This window comes from Pelophylax lessonae (genome assembly GCF_965119305.1).
Source record: "Pelophylax lessonae genome assembly, chromosome: 2".
Lineage (NCBI taxonomy): Eukaryota > Metazoa > Chordata > Amphibia > Anura > Ranidae > Pelophylax > Pelophylax lessonae.
In genome coordinates, this window is record NC_138769.1 from 718,156,571 (window position 1) to 718,179,417 (window position 22,847).

Here is a 22,847-nt window from a genome sequence, read left to right on the forward strand (position 1 = left end):
CAAAAATAGAACACTGTTCCTCAAAAATATTGAACCTATAAAATCCAGAGAGGGGTGATGTATCCCAGTCTGTGCTGATTGATGGAAGGTAACATGGGGGCTGATGACAGATGATGTTGTACATGTATTGTGCTTCATCAGGAGAAGGTGCGGATGATAGTGAATGGTGACAGTACTGTTGTGCTTGGCAGGTTCCTGCAAAGTATCAGGATATTGAGGTATTTTTCTCCTTTCAGGAAATGGAGTATTTACAAGGGCACAATGATCTCTACAAGGACGCCATGATGGACAGCCAACAGCTTATTGGCTCGGAAGGTGAGAAGATGTCTTTTTTTTTTTTTTAAAGAGTAAGGCTTCTTTCACACGGTCCGCTGTCCGGTGCGGACCGTTCTCTGCTCAGCGGGGATCGATCCGCTGAACAGGTGGATGACAACTCCGTCTCTGCATTGTGTGCAGAGAGGGAGGTGTCAGAGCCCCACTGCTCTCTATGGGGGAATCACATGAGAACAGACCGCCTGTCCGCTCTCATCCGATCCGTTCCCCTGGACGGATGGAAAATAGGGTTTCCATCTGTCCAGATTGCACGGACACAATCGGATGCGGATGGCAGCAGGTGTCAGTGGAGATGTCACCGCTGACATCCGCTGCCCCATAGGGATGCATGGAGGGATCCGATCAGGTCCGCCTAAAAAACTGACAGGCGGATCTGATCGGATTGTTCGTGTGAAAGGACCCTAACTCCACTTTTGTTGAGAGAAAAAAGCATTCCCCTCTGGGAGATCTCTGTACATTGCAAGGATTATAACAAACTTTGTTGCAGATTTCTACCTTTTTGTTATTCTGAAGAAATCCCCCTGTGTTTGTCTGTGCCCATGTTCTGAGTGAGTCTAATGGGAGTGGTTTCATAATTATCAACCAGCTGCTGAACCTGCAGGGCTCTAATGAGGAAAATTGCAGGGTCTGCATCTTTTTAGACGTAATTTCCTAATGGGAGTATCTCACTAGATCAGGGGTGTCAAACTCCATTTCATCGCGGGCCACATCAGCATATAGTTTCCCTCAAAGGGCCAGTTATATCTGTAGGATTAGATGTCCAGAGCATCCCCCAGGCCCTCTTACACCCTTACGTCTGATGTCAAGAGCCCCCCCCCCCCCACCATCAGAATTCAAGAGTCACCCACCCTTCCTTACATCACAATGCACCCCCTTACCTTGTGCTGCTGCCAGGAAGATGATATGGGTGGATCTGGGAAGAAGTGCAGGGTCTGAAGGAGAACCAGAGGAGGGCTGGAGTCAGCTTCCAGAGTCTGCTGAATGCTGAGACCAGGAGAGGCATAGGCAAGGTGGTGTTGCGGCTGCACAGAGAGGTGCAGGATCTGTGGGAGGTGTTCTGCCCTTCTCTCAGCTGCGGACTGCTGTGAAGGGGGGGGGGGGGTGCAAAGGCAAGCCTTTCTGCAGCTGCACAGAGGAGTGCAGGATCTGGCAAAGGAGTTCTGTCCGCTCTGCTGCTGACTACAAAGACAAGGTGGGGGCAGAGACAAGGGGGGTGCCGCAGCTGCAGGAGAGGTGCTAGGGCTAAATTAAATGGCTTGGGAGGGGGGGGGGGGGGCTGAATTCGGCCCACGGGCCTTGTGTCTGACACCTGTGCACTAGGTGACATTTTGGTTGCAGGGGATGCCTGAAATCTGACTTGTATCTTAGGGTAGACTTCTGGTATGTTTCTGGGGTGTGGTCAGTACATATTCTGTGTACAATACACCTCCAGGCAGCCATATTGTATTGCATGTTACAGAAAATTACAGCACTGCAGATTGAAAAGGAGAGGACATTTTTAATAACATTCAATTACAATATGACTTGTGTGGCAATTGTATACGCTATATACACTATATTATTGTTATTGTTATTATTATTTTATATATATATATAATTATATATTCTATATTTTTTTTTTTTCCTCACTTAAGTGGAGTTACCCTTTCAAGTAGCACCACTGCAAAATGTTATAGTTTTAAGGCGGGATCACTGTACTTGGCTGCATTTTAGCTGAGAGTTGCTTCATATTCCAAGAGATACAAGGCAACCAATCAGACAGCGAATGTCTTTTTGCTAAAGCAGGTAAGGAAATAACAACGAACACTGAGAGGTTGATTTACTAAAACTGGAGCATGCAAAATCCAGTGCAGCTGTGCATGGTAGCCAATCTGCTTCCAACTTCAGCTTATTCAATACATTTTGACAAAAAAAAATGAAAGCTGATTGGTTTCTATGCAGAGCTGCACCAGGATTTTGCACTCTTATTTTAGTAATTCAACCCTGACTGCTTACTATGGGCAACACAATCTTCATTTATTTAGTAGCTTTTATGAAGGACTTTATGTCCTGGTGACACCAGGAAAAAAATGAGCGGATGTCACCGAAACAGGAAGACATTCATAAAAGCTACTAGAAAATTAAAGGTTGAGAAAAGCAATGAAAAATAAATGCGATTTTTTTTTTTTATTTTTGTCTCTATTCCCAACACAGAGACGTCCCCTCTCTTCCTGTCTTTGTGACCCCTTGTCACTTGGACAGAAAGTAAGAGTTAGGCCTTATGCACACAGGGAGTTTATACAGCTGCTTTTAGGAGCGTCAGGTGTTTTTTTTTCGCAGCTTAACCTCTTCTGGACCGGAAGGATTTGCCCCCTTAATGACCAGGCCATTTTTTTTGCGATTTGGCACCGCGTTGATTTGACAGACAATTGCGTGGTCGTGTGACGCTGTACCCAAATAAAATTGATGTCATTTTGTTCCCCACAAATAGAGCTTTCTTTTGGTGGTATTTGATCACCTCTGTGGTTTTTATTTTTTGCGATATAAACAAAGAAATTGCGACAATTCTGAAAAAAATATATATATATTTTTACATTTTGCTATATAACATTCCCCAAAAAAAAAAAAAAAATCACACTTTTTTAACAATTTGTTTTCTGCTACATATTTTTGGTAAAAAAAATCTCAATAAGCATATTTTGATTGGTTTGCACAAAAGTTATCGGGTCTACTAACTACGGGAAACTTTTTTATGTCATTTTTTTATTGTGTGTGTGTGTGTGTGTGTTTTTTTTTAACTAGTAATGGCGGTGATCTGTGATTTTTAGCGGGACTGCAACATTACGGCGGACAGATCGGACCCCTAGCTGACATTTCTGACACTTTTGGGGGGACCAGTGACGTTACTACAGTAATCAGTGCTAAAAATATGCCCTGTTACTGTAATAATGACACTGGCAGGGAAGGGGCTAACACAGTGGGTGATCAAGGGGTTAAATGTGAGTCTAGGGGAGTGATTCTAACTGTATAGGGGCGTGGCTTTTGAAAAAATCATAGAGACCTGTGATCCTATATAGAAGGATCACAGGCACTCTATGATCATTCCAGGGAGAAGAACGGTCAGCTGTGTTTGCAACAGCCGACCGTTCTTCTCTCTCAGCGGGGAGCGATCGCGGGTGTCAGACGGCAATCGGATCTTCCTGACACCCGCATCGACTTATAAAATTGTTGAATATCCGCGCTCTCACAAATTAGCAGCCATCATTAACCACGATGTGATACAAGAAATAAAAGACAAAGTGCAGCACTTATAACTTAAAAAATTGCATATAATATAAAAAAAAAAAAAAAAAAATAATATATATGAGTCCACTCCAAGATGGCATGTAGGGTTGTATAATCCACCAGCAACACCCTTAATATGTGGCAATCCGTCTATTCAGTGACAAGGACAGTGAAGACCTCCACCACACACAGAGTAGCCGATTGGCCTCTTACCAGATAGTTATGACCACCGCTCTCACAATGGTCATACAACGCTTGATGTTACAAAGCTGGACAAACGACCCAGGAAGCCTCCAATAGGTACTCCCAAGAAATCCAGATATCGAATCCCAGATCAGGAACAATCAAGCACCGTCACTCCCCAAGGTTGAAAAAAAAACGAGGGGAAGACCATGGTGAAGTACGTTTAAACAAGTGTGTATTTATTGAAGATAAAATGCACTCACCAAATATATCATCATAAAACAGCCTTAAAATGCAAAAACCGCTGTGTAGCAGTAAGATCCTTCCAGCTTGTGATGTCGACCCGCGCTGAAACTCCGCCTACATGTTTCGCAGGCAACTGCGTCATCAGGGGGGGGAGTGGTCAGCGTCAGGAGACGTCAATAAATAGTAACTTGGACCGGAAGAGGAAGCAGAACCCCGGACATGCCCGCTAGCGTCACACAGGAACCGGAAGGACCCTCTGAAACACACAAGATGAACAGAAGGAACTCGTGGACCCGCATCGACTTCCCCGCTGACAATCGGTGGCGCGCGCGTGCCCCCTAGCGGCCTTCAGGAGAGCGACGTCGCTTTGCCTGTCAGTGCCACCCTGCCACAGTAAAGAGGCGGAGGGTGGTCCGAGACTGGTTAAAGTGTCATTAAACCCAGACTATAAAAAACAATTATTAGATTGTGGGTGTCAGGCGGCAATCGGAGCCACCTGCCCCGTGCATCGGAGTCCCCGCTGCCGAGTGGGGTCGCTGCCGGCCCGTGACCGACGTAGACCTACGTCGGTTTGCGCAGGACTGCCTCAGTAAAAAGGTGGCGGGCGGTCAGCAACCAGTTAATAAAGCCTGATATTGAGGATAATGCACTAGACAGGTGTGCCCAATACAGCCAAGATAACAAAGAAGTGGCTATGGGACAACTCTGTGAATGTACTTGAGTGGCCCAGCCAGAGCCCAGAGTTGAACCCGATTTGAATATCACTGGAGGGATCTGAAAATGGCTGTGCACCGACTCTCCCTATCCAACCTGATGGAGCTTGAGAGGTCCTGCAAAGTAGAATGGGAGAAACTGCCCAAAAATAGGTGTGCCAAGCTTGTAGCATCATACTCAACAAGACTTGAGGCTGTAATTGATGCCAAAGGTGCTTCACCAAAGTATTGAGCAAAGGCTGTGATAGATATGTATATGGGATTTTTTTTATTTTTGATAAATTTGCAAAGATTTAAATCAAACTTCTTTCACATTGTCGTTATGGAGGATTGTTTGTAGAATTTAGAGGAAAATAAGGAATTGAATCCATTTTGGAATAAGGCTGTAACATAAAAAAATGTGGAAAAAGTGAAGCAATGTGAATACTTTCCAGAAGCGCTGTACATTCCATAAAACAATGGGGTTGTTTTACTAAAACAAACTGGAGAGTATGTAAAATCTAGTGCAGCTCTGCATAGTAACCAATCAGCTTCCAGGCTTTATTTTTAAAGCTTAATTGAACAAGCTGAAGTTAGAAGCTGATTGGTTATCATGCACAGCTGCACCTGATTTTGCACTCTCCAGTTTTTGTAAATTAACACCTATGTGTGTGTAAAAATGCATCATGAGTTAAATGACATATATGATCAAAAGTTTGTGGACACCTCACCATCACACCCGTAGGAACTTGTAGGACATCCTATTCCAATTCCATGGTCAATGTTATGGAGTCCACTTTTGCAGCTATACCATCCGCCCCCCCCCACTGTTCTGGGAAGCCTTTCCATAAATTTGTAGGGTATCTGTGAGAATTTGTGGCTATTAACCACGTCTGGACTGTAAGGATTTGCCCACTTAATGACCAGGCCATTTTTTGTGATTCGGCATTGCGTTAATCTAACGGGAAATTGCGCATTCGTGCGACGCTGTACCCAAATAAAATTGATGTTCTTTTTTTCCCCACAAACAGAGCTTTCTTTTGGTAGTATTTGATCACCTGTGCGATTTTTTTTTTTTTTTTTTTAATTTTTGCGCTATAAACAAAAAAATGGCGACAATTCTGAAAAAACAAAAAACATATTTTTCACTTTCTGCTATATAACATTACAAAAACAAAATGTAAAAATCAAAAGTTTTCATCATTTTAGACCAATTTTGTATTCTGCCACATATTTTTGCTTAAAAAAAAAAAAAAATCACAATAAGCGCATTTTGATGATTGGTTTGCGCAAAATAAGGGAAAGATTTATGTCATTTTTTTTTATTTTACTAGTAATGGCAGCGATCTGCGATTTTTAACGGGACTGCAACATTGCGGCGAACAGATCGGACCCTTGACTGACATTTTTACACTTTTGGGGGGACCAGTAACATTACCACAGTAATCAGTGCTATAAATATGCACTGTTACTGTAATAATGACACTGGCAGGGAAGGGGTTAACCTAGGGGTGATCAAACGGTTAAATGTGAGCCATGGGGGTGTTTTCTAACTGTGGGTGGAGGGGGCTTGTGAAATGATTATAGAGACCTGTGATCCTATATAGAAGGATCACAGGCGCTCTGTGATAATTTCAGAGAGAATGGTCAGCTGTGTTTACAACAGCTGACCATTCTTCTCTCTCAGCGGGGAGCAATCGCGGCCGCCAGCCCCATGCATTGGCATTCCCCACTGCCTAGTGGGGGCTGAAGCGTGCTGCCAGCGGCGTGCGATTGCCCCCTCAACACCAAGTAAATGTGCGGCGGGCGGTCCGGAAGCAGTTAAGTTAAAAGAACTTTCTCTTACGTCCTCCGACAGTCGCCGCCTCTTCATATTCGTCACATATGGGGTATTAGACTTTGCTCCGAAGGAGTAGCTAGGCAACAGAATATGTTAACAATAAAGCTTTAACATATCCCACCCTCAAGGGGTGGTCCCCTCAGTCAATACCCTCCTACTTCCTGCAACCATATCTCAGTTTTAATGTCTAGCTTGTCAGGAGTGGCTGGCTCTCTCTGTGCTGGGACTTTTTGTCCCAGACTCTTTCTTCTTTTTAATATTTTGTTTGAGTTTTCTCTCTACCTTTACTTAGCTGTTATTTTTGTCAGCATTAGTTAGTTCTTCGGACGAAGAGGATCATGCGGACTGGGTCTCGGGCTGATCCCCCTGATCGCAGGTCGTGGGTCAGTGGCTTCCCAGTCTGCCATCGAGCGTTCAGCCAGGTAACGCTCCTGGCACAGTGAACGACCCATCCCTGTTCGGTGCAGGGATGATTGGTGAGGTGGCTACCTCACCGGACGCTGTGCGGTTTCTTAACCGCCATTGTGTGCGTCTTGAATTGCGACTCTCCCTGCCTCATGTGCAGCGGCTTGTTCGCCTGTGCGGGTTCCCCACGCCATGTGAGGTAAGTGTATTTATGTGGGGACCTGTCTGTCTGGGGGGGTCTCAGTCTGGGACTGTGTAACCTGCCTTTAATCACACTGCTTGTCTCCCTATCTCTCGGCTGCATGCTGTGGGCTGCAAGGGGGGGGGGAGCTGTATGACACTGTGTGTGTCAGGCTGGGCAGTGTGGGAAGCTGTGTGCTGTGGGGCATGTTTTTTATTGGCATGTTTGGGCATATACAGCGATCGCTGCGGCGATCTAACATGTATCCATATATTGGGATGAAAATGTGTGTGTTTTTATGCACTGTGGAGCGGCGTTTTCGGCGCCAAACGACGCCATTTTACCGGCGCCCGCTCCGGCCGCATGGTTTACATGCACGGCGGCCATTTTCTTGTAGCCTCCATAGGCTTGCATAGAGCGCCCTGGCAGCATCACTTCCTCTTTCCTGGAACACCGATCGAGGCAGCAGCAGCAGCGGGGTCTCCTCAGGTTTTATCCTTCTATTCTTGCTATCCATTGCCTGTATTCAGTCTGTATATTCCCTGTGGGGGTCTCATTGTGCCTGAGTGTGGTGCGGTGGGCTGCGCTTGCCGCGCTTGCTAAAAGGGGGCAGTTAACCCTTGGTTGTCTGGCATTACAGGGGCAATGGATTCTCAGGAGGGCAAGTTTCCCACAGTATTGGTGGAAAGCCAGGGGACCGCTGTTTCCCCCCCAGGGGGGGATTTGGCCACTATTGTGGCTGGCCTTGCTGCCCAGGTGCAAATGCTGGTGGCTGCTCAATCTACTAAACGGCCCAGAGTTGCTCTGTCCTCTGATTCTGAGGGTGAAGGTGATGGGGCTGTTCTGGCAGGGACCCCCCTATCGGGGTCCCGCTCCTCTCTTGATCTAGTGGGGTCTGAGGTAGAGGCTGAAGTTGAGGGGGTTGATAATTCTCCCCCTGGCTCGCCTGAAGAGCTTGCAATCATGGATGAGTTGATTGCTTCCATTAAGCAGACGCTACGTTTGCAGGACGAAGTGTGTCCCCCCCGCTGCCTTGGCGGCTTATGGGACGCAGAGAAAACGCAGGACGCCGCAGGTTTTTCCCTGCAATGCTGATTTTCAGCGCGCTGTTAAGGATCAATGGCGCGATCTGCGCAAGCCTTTTGCGGTACCAAGTAAATTCAAGCTGCGTTATCCTTTCTCGCCTGCCACTGATGAACGGTGGTGTGTGCCTCCGCCAGTGGATCATGCAATTGCGGTTTTGAACAAAGCCACTGCGATTCCTGCAGAGGGTTCCCCTGTTTTCCGTGATGCCACGGATAGGAGACTGGAGTCTCTTGCCCGTCATACTTATTCTGTTACGGGTTCTATGCTTAAGGCTCTGTTTGCTTCTCTCATGGCGGCCCAGGCGATCGCAAGTTGGACGCAGATGCTTAGGCGCGTCCTAGTGGCCGATTCGGCCTCGGCGGCGACCCTGGATATGGTGGATCAGATCCACCAGGGTGTCATGTATCTGTGTGATGCGGACCTGGACCTGATTCCGTTGGCTGCATGTGTGCACAGCGTGGCGGTGTTGTCTCGCCGCCTGGTTTGGTTGAAATGTTGGTCGGTGGACCAATCTTCACGTAAGACCTTAGCCAATCTGCCTTATGATGGGTCTCGCCTTTTTGGGGAGTCCCTGGATGTGTTGATTAAGGGGATCACCGGGGGTAAGAGCACTCTCTTGCCCCATTTCCCCAAGGCTAAGGGGGCTTCTGGGAAGAAGCATGCAAATTTTCGGCCCCCTCAGGGGTCCTTTCGTGCCTTTCGGCCGCACTACAAGGGCAAACCGTTCAAGGGCCAAGGCTCTCAGAAGAAGCCCTGGTCTGGGAAACAGAAGTCCGGCCAATCCGGACCTGCGGCCCATAACAGTTCGGCCTGAATGGGCGCCCTCACCCAGTTTTGGGGTGGGGGGACGCTTGCTCGGTTTTCTTCAGCCCTGGTTGGCCCGTGTGCGGGACAGATGGGTTCTGGAAATCGTTCGATCTGGTTACAAGATCGAGTTTCTCTCTCGGCCGGAGAGCAGATTTTTTCCCTCAAATCTCCAACTGTCTCCAGAGCGCCTGCGGGATCTGCACCTGGCGGTGCGGGACCTGAGGGCTCAGGGAGTGGTGGTTCCGGTGCCTCATCGGGACAGATTTCGGGGGTTTTATTCCAATCTGTTCACCGTGCCCAGGAAGGAGGGCAAGGTTCGTCCGATTCTGGACTTGAAAGCTCTGAACCGCTCTGTGCGGGTTCGCAAGTTCCGCATGGAATCCCTGCGCTCGGTGGTGGCTGCCCTGGTTCCGGGGGAATTCATGGCCTCCATCGATTTGAAGGATGCGTACCTTCACATCCCCATATTCGAGGGTCATCAGAGATACCTTCGATTTGCCATTGCGGAGGATCACTACCAGTTCGTGGCGTTGCCCTTTGGGCTCGCCTCGGCTCCGCGGGTCTTCACCAAGGTGCTTGCACCGGTTCTGGCATTATTGAGGGCCCAGGGCATTTCTGTCCTGGGGTATCTGGACGACATTCTGGTTCGGTCTGCGACCAGACAGGGTCTGGAGAAGGACCTGTCTGTCACAATGCAAACTCTGCAGGAGTTTGGTTGGACGATAAATGTTCCAAAGTCGACACTGAGTCCGTCGGTTCGTCTCCCCTATCTGGGAATGATACTGGACTCGGTGCAGGCGAAGGTCTTCCTGCCGGAAGACAAACTCAGGACTCTTCAGGAGGAAGTCAGGTCCCTCAGGGACGTTCCACACTCGTCTCTGCGGACGTGTATGAGATGTCTGGGATTGATGGTCTCGGCCTTCGAGGCGATTCCTTTCGCACAGTTTCACACGCGGGGTCTCCAAGCGGAGATCCTGTCCAAGTGGGACGGGCGACCTCAATCTCTGGATCTTAAGATCTTGTTGAGTCATCGCACCAGGGAGAACCTTCTGTGGTGGCTCCAGTCCCCGTTGGTGTCCGGGGGCAAGTCGTTTCGTCCGATCTCGTGGACGATAATCACCACGGATGCCAGCCTGTCGGGCTGGGGTGGTGTTCTGGGCGTTCTGTCCGCCCAGGGGACCTGGTCGGAGGGCGAGTCTTCCCTCCCGATCAACATTCTGGAATTGCGTGCGATAAGGCTCTGTCTTCATCGCTGGACGGACCGGCTGCAGGGCTGCCCGGTTCGGGTGCAGACGGACAATGCCACGGCGGTGGCCTACATCAACCACCAAGGGGGCACCAGGAGTGCCCGAGCGGCTCGAGAAGTGGCCGACATTCTGTCTTGGGCCGAGACTCATGTCCCGGCGATAACGGCGGTTCACATTCCGGGAGTGGAGAACTGGCAGGCGGACTATCTGAGTCGCCAGACCCTGGATCAGGGGGAATGGTCTCTCCACCCGGCTGTCTTCCAGATGTTGTGCGCGAAGTGGGGTCTTCCAGATGTGGACCTGTTCGCGTCTCGCCTCAACTACAAGGTGAAGAGGTTCGTGGCAAGGACGCGCGACCCTGGGGCAGACGCGTCGGACGCGTTAGTGGCCCCGTGGCATCAGTACAGGCTGATGTACGCGTTTCCACCGATTCAGTTGCTGTCCAGGTTCCTTCGCAGGTTACACTCGGAACGCAGCACGGTGATTCTTGTGGCACCGGACTGGCCTCGCCGGTCCTGGTACGCAGACCTCGTGAATCTGGCGGTCGACGCCCCTTGGCGTCTGCCTCTTCGAGACGATCTACTGTCTCAAGGACCGATTTACCATCCTGCTTTACAGTCGCTGGCTTTGACGGCCTGGCTGTTGAGACCGAGGTCCTGAAGGAGAAGGGTCTCTCTCCAGAGGTCGTTCATACTTTGATCAACGCGAGGAAGTCTTCCTCGGGAAAGGTTTATTACCGTACTTGGAAGGCCTATTTTGCCTGGTGTGAGTCCAGGGGGTTTTCACCCCGCACGTACTCGGTTTCCCGTGTGCTGTCTTTCCTTCAGACGGGTGTCGATCAGCGTTTGGCGCTGGCTACGATAAAGGGTCAGGTGTCTGCGCTGGCCGTTCTGTTTCAACGTCCCGTGGCTTCCAACTCCTTGGTTGGCACTTTTATTCAGGGTGTGCGGCATCTGGTTCCTCCTAGGAGGGATCCTTTGCCCCCTTGGGACTTGAATCTCGTTCTATCTGTGTTACAACGTGCTCCTTTTGAACAGATCAGGGAGATCTCGTTGTCTATGTTGTCCAAAAAGGTCGCCTTTTTGGTGGCGATCACTTCGGCTCGCAGAGTGTCGGAACTGGCGGCTTTGTCCTGCAAGTCTCCGTACCTGGTTGTTCATTTGGATAAGGTGGTCTTGCGACCTAATCCTTCTTTTCTGCCGAAACGAGTTTCGGAATTCCATCTTAACGAGGATATTGTTTTGCCTTCGTTGTGCACGAAGCCTAAACATCCGAAGGAGGTGAGATTGCACTCTCTGGATGTTGTTCGGGCGATAAGGGGTTACCTTAAATCGACTGAGTCTTTTCGTAGGACGGACTCCTTGTTTGTTCTTCCGGAGGGTCCTCGGAAGGGCATGGCGGCTTCGGCCTCTACCATCGCCAAATGGATCAGGCAGACCATTGAACAGGCCTATGCTTTGCAGGGGAAGGTTCCCCCTGTACCTGTGAAGGCGCACTCTACTAGATCTCTGAGTACGTCTTGGGCCTGCCGTCATGGGGCTTCTGTAGCCCAGGTGTGTAAGGCGGCGACTTGGTCGACCGTGCACACTTTCACAAAATTCTACAAAGTAGATGTTCAGGCATCGGCGGATGCTTCCTTTGGCCGCAAGGTTCTTAGTGCGGCTGTTCCATAGGGTCCCTTGTTGGGGACTCCTGGCTGTTGGGATAGTTTTTTTGTATCCCCTGTTTTTTTTGTTTTTTCCTGGGTTGTTGCTCCTGTTGAGCACTTAATTTTGCTGTTGCCCAGCTGGTTTCCTTCCTTTGGTAAGGTTCCTTTCTTTGATGTGGAGACTGCGTTGCCTTTCGGCGCGGATGCGTTTCCCACCCCTCATGTTTGCACTGCTTTGGGACGTCCCCATATGTGACGAATATGAAGAGGCGGCGACTGTCGGAGGACGTAAGAGAAAACGGAATTTTTGTAAAATCTTACCTGTAAAATTCCTTTCTCTGAGTCCTCCGACAGTCGCCGCCCCCGCCCCTCTTTTGGGGTTTGAATGTATACTCTACTGCTATTCCACTAAAACTGAGATATGGTTGCAGGAAGTAGGAGGGTATTGACTGAGGGGACCACCCCTTGAGGGTGGGATATGTTAAAGCTTTATTGTTAACATATTCTGTTGCCTAGCTACTCCTTCGGAGCAAAGTCTAATACCCCATATGTGACGAATATGAAGAGGCGGCGACTGTCGGAGGACTCAGAGAAAGGAATTTTACAGGTAAGATTTTACAAAAATTCCGTTTTTGTGAAGTCAGGTACGAATGTTGGATGAGAAGATCTGGTTCAGAATCCAAGTAATCCTAAAGGTGCTCCAATAGGGTGGAGGTCAGGGCTCTGTTCAGACCACTCAAGTCCCTCCACACCAAACTCCACAAACCATGTCTTTATGGAGCTGGCTTTGTACATGGGGCACAATCATTCTGGAACAGAAAAGGGTCTTCACCAAATTGTTAGCACAGGTTGGAAGAGCACAATTATCTGAATGTCTTGGTATGGTGGAGTATTAACAGTACCCTTCAATTGGACACATCTGAGCTCAATCATCTGGAAGGGTACATTTGTACACATACATTTGACCATTTAGTGTAATTGGCTATAGCTAGTTGGTTCCTAACTCCCATCCTCCATAATTGTTCTGGCTCAATACCTCACGAAGAAGCAAGGATCAAAATGACACCAACACCTTGAAAATAAACAAATGGTCAATGGCAGTTTCCATTTCTTACCCCCACGAGCAGCTTAAGGGAGGTTCCTCACCTCACCATCCCTCCTTCCTATCCAACTATTTCCCTCCATCCCTCCTTCCTATCCAACTATTTCCCTCCATCCCTCCTTCCTATCCAACTATTTCCCTCCATCCCTCCATCCTATCCAACTATTTCCCTCCATCCCTCCTTCCTATCCCAACTATTTCCCTCCTTCCTATCCAACTATTTCCCTCCATTCTATCCAACTATTTCCCTCCATCCCTCCTTCCTATCCAACTATTTCCCTCCATCCCTCCTTCCTATCCAACTATTTCCCTCCATCCTATCCAACTATTTCCCTCCATCCCTCCATCCTATCCAACTATTTCCCTCCATCCTATCCAACTATTTCCCTCCATCCCTCCATCCTATCCAACTATTGCCCTCCATCCCTCCATCCTATCCAACTATTGCCCTCCATCCCTCCATCCTATCCAACTATTGCCCTCCATCCTATCCAACTATTGCCCTCCATCCCTCCATCCTAACCAACTATTTCCCTCCATCCTATCCAACTATTTCCCTCTATCCTATCCAACTATTTCCCTCCATCCCTCCTTCCTATCCAACTATTTCCCTCCATCCTATCCAACTATTTCCCTCCATCCCTCCATCCTATCCAACTATTTCCCTCCATCCTATCTAACTATTTCCCTCCATCCTATCCAACTATTTCCCTCCATCCTTCCGTCCTATCCAACTATTTCCCTCCATCCTATCCAACTATTTCCCTCCATCCTATCCAACTATTTCCCTCCATCCCTCCTTCCTATCCAACTATTTCCCTCCATCCCTCCTTCCTATCCAACTATTTCCTTCCATCCTTCCATCCTATCCAACTATTTCCCTCCATCCATCCATCCTATCCAACTATTTCCCTCCATCCATCCATCCTATCCAACTATTTCCCTCCATCCTTCTATCCTATCCAACTATTTCCCTCCATCCCTCCATCCCATCCAACTATTTCCCTCCATCCTATCCAACTATTTCCCTCCATCCTTCCATCCTATCCAACTATTTCCCTCCATCCTATCCAACTATTTCCCTCCATCCTTTCCAACTATTTCCCTCCATCCTTCCATCCTATCCAACTATTTCCCTCCATCCCTCCTTCCTATCCAACTATTTCCCTCCATCCTTCCATCCTATCCAACTATTTCCCTCCATCCCTCCATCCTATCCAACTATTTCCCTCCATCCTATCCAACTATTTCCCTCCATCCTGTCCAACTATTTCCCTCCATCCCTCCATCCTATCCAACTATTTCCCTCCATCCTTCCATCCTATCCAACTATTTCCCTCCATCCCTCCTTCCTATCCAACTATTTCCCTCCATCCTATCCAACTATTTCCCTCCATCCTATCCAACTATTTCCCTCCATCCCTCCATCCTATCCAACTATTGCCCTCCATCCTATCCAACTATTTCCCTCCATCCTATCTAACTATTTCCCTCCATCCTATCCAACTATTTCCCTCCATCCTTCCATCCTATCCAACTATTTCCCTCCATCCTATCCAACTATTTCCCTCCATCCTTCCATCCTATCCAACTATTTCCTTCCATCCTATCCAACTATTTCCCTCCATCCTATCAAACTATTTCCCTCCATCCTATCCAACTATTTCCCTCCATCCTTCCTTCCTATCCAACTATTTCCCTCCATCCTTCCATCCTATCCAACTATTTCCCTCCATCCTATCCAACTATTTCCCTCCATCCCTCCATCCTATCCAACTATTTCCCTCCATCCTATCCAACTATTTCCCTCCATCCTTCCTTCCTATCCAACTATTTCCCTCCATCCTATCCAACTATTTGTTCTTTATTGCACAATGAATATAAATTGTCACAAAACCCCCCAATAAGCAAGAAACCAGTAAGGGAACCAGGTTCTGTGTGCAATATTGACACAAGCCCTCTGTGTCATAATTGAGGTGATGTTCCGTAAATATCTGAATTGCCTTCATGTCAGAGTAGCTTTGTGTGTTTCCTACAGGTGACAATGGTGGAAGGAATCCAGCAGAATGCTGTGAGAGAATCCTCTGCTCTCAAGACTGTACAGAGGAAAAGGACAGGCCAGATACACAGGATTATCGGGTAAAATACATCAACTAACCTTCCCCATCTATTTCTGCAGACTGTACACGGCACCAATGTGTGACTGCACAAGTCTCTTTTTCCTGTCCCTGTAATCCCTGGTCCCATACCTGTCTGATTTTCTTTTTTTTTTTTTTTAAATATAATCTTTTATTCAGGAATTACAAATAAACATAATTACGTTTTTAAAAATAAACATAAAAGTGAAGTCAGCGCCTTAAAATAAAATACTTAATCAGCAGCTTGCAAACAATGTGAATATACAAACATAAAAAACATGTGAAAAAATAGGTTGCAGCGCTAAAACATAAAATTAGTGAACATATAGTGCATATGATCAAAAATAATGAACTCAGTCCATAAAACTACAAAAAAAGTCCATATGGATATTCAGTCAGTGTAAACAAGGTCAATCCTTCACCCAAAAACAGAAATGCGCACTCACCAGACCATGTTGCTGTCTTATTAGGACAGCTAATGCGTTTTTGTATCTTATACAGCAGGTCTTGAGCCAGAAAGCAAATCAGAAGAGAGGATGACACCGGAAAAAATTCCTTCAAGTACTCCAACCAGCAGGAAGTTATATCAATAGATATGCAAGAGAGAAAATGCTTTCCATAGTGTCGTATTTATTAAAAACAACTAAAAACAAGAAAAAGCCAAATACAAAGGTCCAATCTTCAGAACATCACTTACATGAAAAGCCACCAGAACCCACAATAGCACTGGTGGCTAGGACCTCTGGCATGTAATACTGCTCTACGGCCGTTTCGCGTGAAAACGCTTCCTCCTTCCTCCGCAAAACGGCCGTAGAGCAGTATTACATGCCAGAGGTCCTAGCCACCAGTGCTATTGTGGGTTCTGGTGGCTTTTCATGTAAGTGATGTTCTGAAGATTGGACCTTTGTATTTGGCTTTTTCTTGTTTTTAGTTGTTTTTAATAAATACGACACTATGGAAAGCATTTTCTCTCTTGCATATCTATTGATATAACTTCCTGCTGGTTGGAGTACTTGAAGGAATTTTTTCCGGTGTCATCATCTCTTCTGATTTGCTTTCTGGCTCAAGACCTGCTGTATAAGATACAAAAACGCATTAGCTGTCCTAATAAGACAGCAACATGGTCTGGTTACATAGTTACATAGTAGATGAGGTTGAATAAAGACAATAGTCCATCCAGTTCAACCTGTGTAGGTGTGTGTGGCTGTAATCATCTAACATAGCCCTTAATGTCCTGATCCTTGAGATGTAAGTCTAAGAGTCTTTTGAAAGTCTCCATACTACCCGCAGAAACCACCTCTTGTGGTAGACAATTCCACAATCTTGTAGCCCTAACAGTAAAGAACCCTCCTCGTTGCCTGAGGTTAAAACGCTTCTCCTCTAATCGCATTGTATGTCCTCGAGTCCTCATGCAATTCCTTCAAATGAACAGCTTTTTTTCTAAGCTGAGATCCCCATTAAGATATTTATAAATTGCTATCATGTCCCCTCTCAGACGTCTCTTCTCCAGGGAAAATAAATCGAGCGATTGCAGCCGCTCTTCATAGTTAAGGTCCTCCAACCCCCTAATCAGTTTAGTTGCCCTTCTCTGGACTCTCTCCAGCTCCAACACATCCCTCCTGAGGACTGGCGACCAGAACTGGACAGAATACTCCAGATGCGGTCGGACCAGAGTTTTATAAAGTGGAAGGATTATAGTCTTATCTCTGGAATACATCCCTTTCTTTATGCATGCTAATATTCTGTTGGCTTTGACATTGCCGTTTGACATTGCATGCTTTGCCTAATCTATCATCAACCAAGACTCCCAGATCTTTCTCCATTTTTGATTCCCCCAAGGGTTCCCCTCCTAACGTGTATTGTGTTTTTATGTTTTTAGTCCCCAAGTGCAAAACCTTATACTTCTCCACGTTAAACCTCATTTGCCAAGTCGTTGCCCACTCCGTAATTTTGTCCAGGTCATTCTGTAGGATATCTGCTTCATGCTGTGCAGTTATTGCCCTGGCCAATTTTGTGTCATCTGCAAAAACTGATAACGAACTACTGATCCCGTCCTCAATGCTGTTTATGAATAAATTGAACAAGGTTGGTCCCAGGACTGAGCCCTGGGGCACCCCGCTTACTACCTCTGACCAGTCTGAGTATGCGCTGTTTATTATCACCCTTTGGACACGGCCTTTTAGCCAGTTCCGTATCCAAGAGCAAACCCTGCTGTCGATACCTGCAGACCTTATTTTATAAATTAAGCGCTTGTGGGGAACTGTATCAAACGCCTTAGCGAAATCCAAGTACACCACATCCACTGGTCTGCCCCTATCTAGCTCACAGCTCACCTCCTCGTAGAATGCTAAGAGATTGGTTTGACAAGAACGCCCATTTGTAAACCCGTGCTGGTTACTGCTGATGATGTTGTTGTCTGTTTTTGGATGAAGGACCACTGGTGGAGGATTGACCTTGTTTACACTGACACTGATTATCCATATGGACTTTTTTTTGTAGTTTTATGGACTGAGTTCATTATTTTTGATCATATGCACTATATGTTCACTAATTTTATGTTTTAGCGCAGCAACCTATTTTTTCACATAATTACGTTTTTGATACAAAATACATCTCCATCTTAACATACAATATAACAACTCTTTTACACTTTCCGTACATTCCTTCCTTTTTTTTTTTCCCCTTTTTCCCCTCCCTTTCCCTCCCCCCCAAGAAAAAAAAATAAACATTTTTTATTACAATAATAATTTAAAATAATAATTTGCGGCCAGCAATGGAAAGGACATATCACTCCCTATATCTTATTTTCCTCACTTTATCCTACTATAAATTGTTTCCCTTCATCAGAGGTAATAAATTGATTCCATAAATCCCATGTTTTTTTTTTATATGTTTCCTGTCTGTTTTGTGATGCAGCAATTAATTCTTCCATTCTCCTATTATTATTATTATCCTCTATCCTATGTATCCAGTCAGCTACCGAGGGGGATTGTGTTTTTTTCCAATAGCCTGGAATGCATGCCTTTGCCGCATTTACCAAATGAGGAATAGCAGATCTTTCATAACTACCTACTGGTATATCCGACACATGCATCAAGAGAAAGATCGGGTTCTCTTCTAGTTTATAATCAGTGAATTTCTGAATTATAGACTTCACTCCTGCCCAGAATGGTTTTATATTAGCACAAGTCCAGAAGATATGGTACAGTGTACCTACTTCTTTTCTACATCTCCAACATAGATCTGTTTCACGCGGGTACCAGCTATGTATTTTCTTAGGCGTAGTATACCATCTTGTTATAAGCTTATGATTCGTCTCCTGGATTTTTGTACAGCTGGCTGGTTTAAAGGTAAACCTCAATATTCTCTGGATCTGTTAATTTGTTAAGTCACAATTCAAGTCCCTTCCCCACTTTCTCACCCAAGGTAATTCTGGTTGATCTTCCGGGTTCGTCAGTAGACCATATACAATTGATAGAGTACGTAATAAATTCCCTGGTTTTACACAATATTGTTCAAATCTCGTTAGTGTTCTACCGAAACCCTCCGAATTCGGTATTCAGGCCAGATAGTGGTGTAGTTGAATTGCTTGCCAAAAAGGCATATTATATGGTCCGTCTCTATCAATCAATTTGGTAACTGAGGGCCACTTCTTTTGTATCATGACGAATGACGAAGCCTGTTCCTGTTCTTTTTCCCTTAGTGTTGTGAACTGTCTACCATCTAGTCCCGGTAGGAACTGGGGGTTACCCAATATTGGGAACAAAGGAGATCTATTCATTGTCAATTTAGAATATATATTTAATTGTGTACAGATGCGTAATGTATTTCCTATTATTAAGTGATGTTTCAGGTCCTTAGGTATGGACTGATAGCACCATATAGCTCTCATCAAATTTACTTCCGTTTGCGCTTGTTCAATTTGTACCCAAAGTTTAGATTCAGAATGGTGCCCCCAGTCCAGAATTCTACTTACATGGGTAGCTTGGTAATATGCCCGTATATCCGGAAATGCTAGACCTCCCTTTTTTTTTTTTTTTTGGTAAAGTTAAGATTCCCCGTGATATACGTGGTCTTTTATGGGACCAGATATATTTCACAAATAAAGAATGTACCGCCTTAAAGAAAATGCTCGGAATCCTTACTGGTAACGCTCGCAAAAGATACAAGAATTTTGGCAGTACTGTCATTTTCGATAGATTGCATTTGCCAAACCATGACTGCATCCCTCCATGCCACTGTTCTAGAAGTCTCCTAGTCGTTGCTATCAAGGGCAAAAATTTGAGATCGTAAACCTGCATCAACTTCGCCGGTATATATGTCCCCAGGTATCTAACTGCCGCATAGTTCCACCTGAAACCAAAGCTGTTTTTCAATACATTTACTTGGGCTGTAGGTATCCCTACTCCCATTGCCTCTGACTTTCCAAAGTTAATTTTTAAATTAGACATAGCACCGTATCTTTTAAATTCTTGTATCAAATTCGGCAGTGAGATACCTGGGTTAGTCAGGGAAAACAATAAGTCATCCGCGTAAGCAGCGATCTTATATTGCTTTTCCTTTTATCCTTATACCCCCTCAATATCTTGATTCAGATGAATCCTACATAAAAATGGCTCTAATGTCAAGGCAAACAAGAGGGGTGACAATGGACATCCTTGCCTTGTGTCGTTTCTTATTGGGAATGCGTCTGATAATAATCCGTTAGCTTTCACTCTGGCTATTGGCTCTGTATACACTCTAGTTATTTTATCTAACATCGAGTTCCCCAATCCGATGTACTTGAGCACAGAAAACAGAAATGGCCACCCCACCCGATCAAACGCCTTCTCGGCGTCCATGCTCAGCACCACGCAAGGGGTCTTCTTTTCATTTACTATTTGTATCAGATTAAGAATTCTCGTGGTGTTATCTCTTGCTTCTCTTGATGCCATAAAACCCACCTGATCTAGATGTACTAAACTTGGTAGTAGTCTTGCCAGTCTATTTGCTAAGATTTTAGTGAATATCTTTAAATCTACATTTAATAAAGATATTGGTCTATAGCTGCTACATGAAGATGGATCCCTACCCTCCTTTAATATTAGTGAGATATGGGCAGTGAGTGTATCTCTAGTTAATGTCCCATCTAGGTCTGTTGCATTATACAACCTCACCAGATATGGACCTAGAATATGGAATAATGACTGATAATATTGTGTTGTTAAACCATCCGGTCCTGGTGCTTTCCCCCGGCTTCATTGACTTTAATGCTTGCTGTATCTTCTCTATGTTAATCCCAACCTCTAAAGATTCCCGATCTTCCTCTGATAATTTGGGTAGTTGTGATTGGATTAGATACCTTTCAATATCTTGTTGGGAGGGCGGTATATCTTTTAAATTATATAATGCGGTATAGTATTTCTCAAATTCCTCCGTTATTTGTGTTGGTAGGGTTTTCTTAATCCCTTCTGCCGATATAATATGAGGTATATACGATCTCAATTTCTGCCCCTGTACAGACCTAGCAAGTAGTTTCCCGCATTTGTTTCCTGCTTCATAATTTATTTTACGGCACATTTGTATGGCGGTTTTGGCCTTGTATTGCAACAAATCCGTTATCTGCCTTCTAATCATAGTAACATAGTAACATAGTAACATAGTTGGTGAAGTGGAATAAAGACAATAGTCCATCTAGTTCAACCTGTGTAGGTGTGTGTGGCTGTAATCATCTCACATACCCCTGAATGTTCTGATCCTTGAGATGTAAGTCTAAGAGTCTTTTGAAAGCCACCATACTACCCGCAGAAACCACCTCTTGTGGTAGAGAATTCCACAATCTTGTTGCCCTAACAGTAAAGAACCCCCCGTGTTGCCTGAGGTTAAAACGCTTCTCCTCTAATCGCATTGTATGCCCTCGAGTCCTCATGCAATCCCTTCGAATTAACAGCTTTTTTTCTAAGCTGGGATCCCCATTAAGATATTTATAAATTGCTATCATGTCCCCCCTCAGACGTCTCTTCTCCAGGGAGAATAAATCGAGCGATTGTAGACGCTCTTCATAGTCAAGGTCCTCCAATCCCCTAATTAGTTTAGTTGCCCTTCTCTGGACTCTCTCCAGCTCCAACACATCCCTCCTGAGGACTGGCGACCAGAACTGGACGGAATACTCCAGATGCGGTCGGACCAGAGTTTTATAAAGTGGAAGGATTATAGTCTTATCTCTGGAATGCATCCCTTTCTTTATGCATGCTAATGTTCTGCTGGCTTTGGCAGCTGCCGCTTGACATTGCATGCTGTTTCCTAATCTATCATCAACCAAGACTCCCAGATCCTTCTCCATTTTTGATTCCCCCAAGGGCTCCCCTCCTAAAGTGTATTGTGCTTTTATGTTTTTAGTCCCCAAGTGCAAAACCTTACACTTCTCCACGTTAAACCTCATTTGCCATGTCGTTGCCCACTCCGTTATTTTGTCCAGGTCATTCTGTAGGATATCTGCTTCATGTTGTGAAGTTATTGCCCTGCCCAATTTTGTGTCATCTGCAAAAACTGATATGGAACTACTGATCCCGACCTCAATGTTGTTTATGAATAAATTGAACAAGGTTGGTCCCAAGACTGAGCCTTGGGGGACCCCGCTTACCACCTCAGACCAGTCTGAGTATGCGCTGTTTATTACTACCCTTTGGACAAGCCTTTTTTGCCAGTTCCGTATCCAAGAGCAAACCCTGCTATCGATACCTGCAGACCTTATTTTATAAATTAAGCGCTTGTGGGGAACTGTATCAAACGCCTTAGCGAAATCCAAGTACACCACATCCACTGGTCTCCCCCTATCTAGCTCACAGCTCACCTCCTCGTAGAATGTTAGGAGATTGGTTTGACAAGAACGCCCATTTGTAAACCCGTGCTGATTATGTTGTTGTCTTTAGCAAACTCTACGATATAGTCCCTTATCATCCCCTCCAGAAGTTTACATACTACTGATGTCAAACTGACAGGCCTATAATTTCCCGGGATATGCCTCTGGCCCTTTTTGAATATTGGAATCACGTTAGCTTTCTTCCAATCCCCTGGTACATCTCCTGTCCTAATACTGTCAGCAAAGATCAGGAACAGTGGTCTCGATATAACTTTACTGAGTTCCTTGAGTACTCTCGGATGTACGCCATCCGGTCCTGGTGATTTGTTTGTGTTAAGTTTATCCAGCCTTTCCCTGATTTCCCCCTCTGTTAGCCATAGTGGCAAGTCCTGTGTATTACTACTAACCAAACAGTCATGGTCAGTGTACCCCTCCTTTTCCTGAGTAAAGACTGACGAGAAAAAAGCATTCAGCACGGTTGCTTTTTCAGTGTCCTCTGTAACCATCCTCCCATCATTGTTAATTATGTGTGCAATATGCTCTGCCTTAGTTTTTTTGCTGTTGATATATTTAAAGAATTTCTTTAGGTTTTTTTTATTATCCTCTGCTATTTGTCTCTCAAAGTTGATTTTAGCCATCTTGATTTCTTGTTTACTTTTCTTATTTGCCTCCTTGTATTGCTCGAAAGCCGATACTGTGCCCTCTGATTTATACTTCTTGAAGGCCAATTTTTTCCCCCTAATAAGTTTTTTGACGCTACAGTTTAGCCAGCCAGGTTTGGCTTTGTCTCTTCTAAACTTATTTCCCATAGGAATGCACTGCAAGATGCCTTTG

The 22,847-nt window shown here is 45.6% G+C and overlaps 1 pseudogene across 1 annotated transcript in view; it reads left to right on the top strand.

Annotated features, from left to right (window-relative positions):
- LOC309548276 overlaps positions 1-22,847 on the top strand; it is a 97,543-nt pseudogene that overhangs the window by 47,500 nt on the left and 27,196 nt on the right. The gene's annotated exons all lie outside the window — the stretch shown is intronic.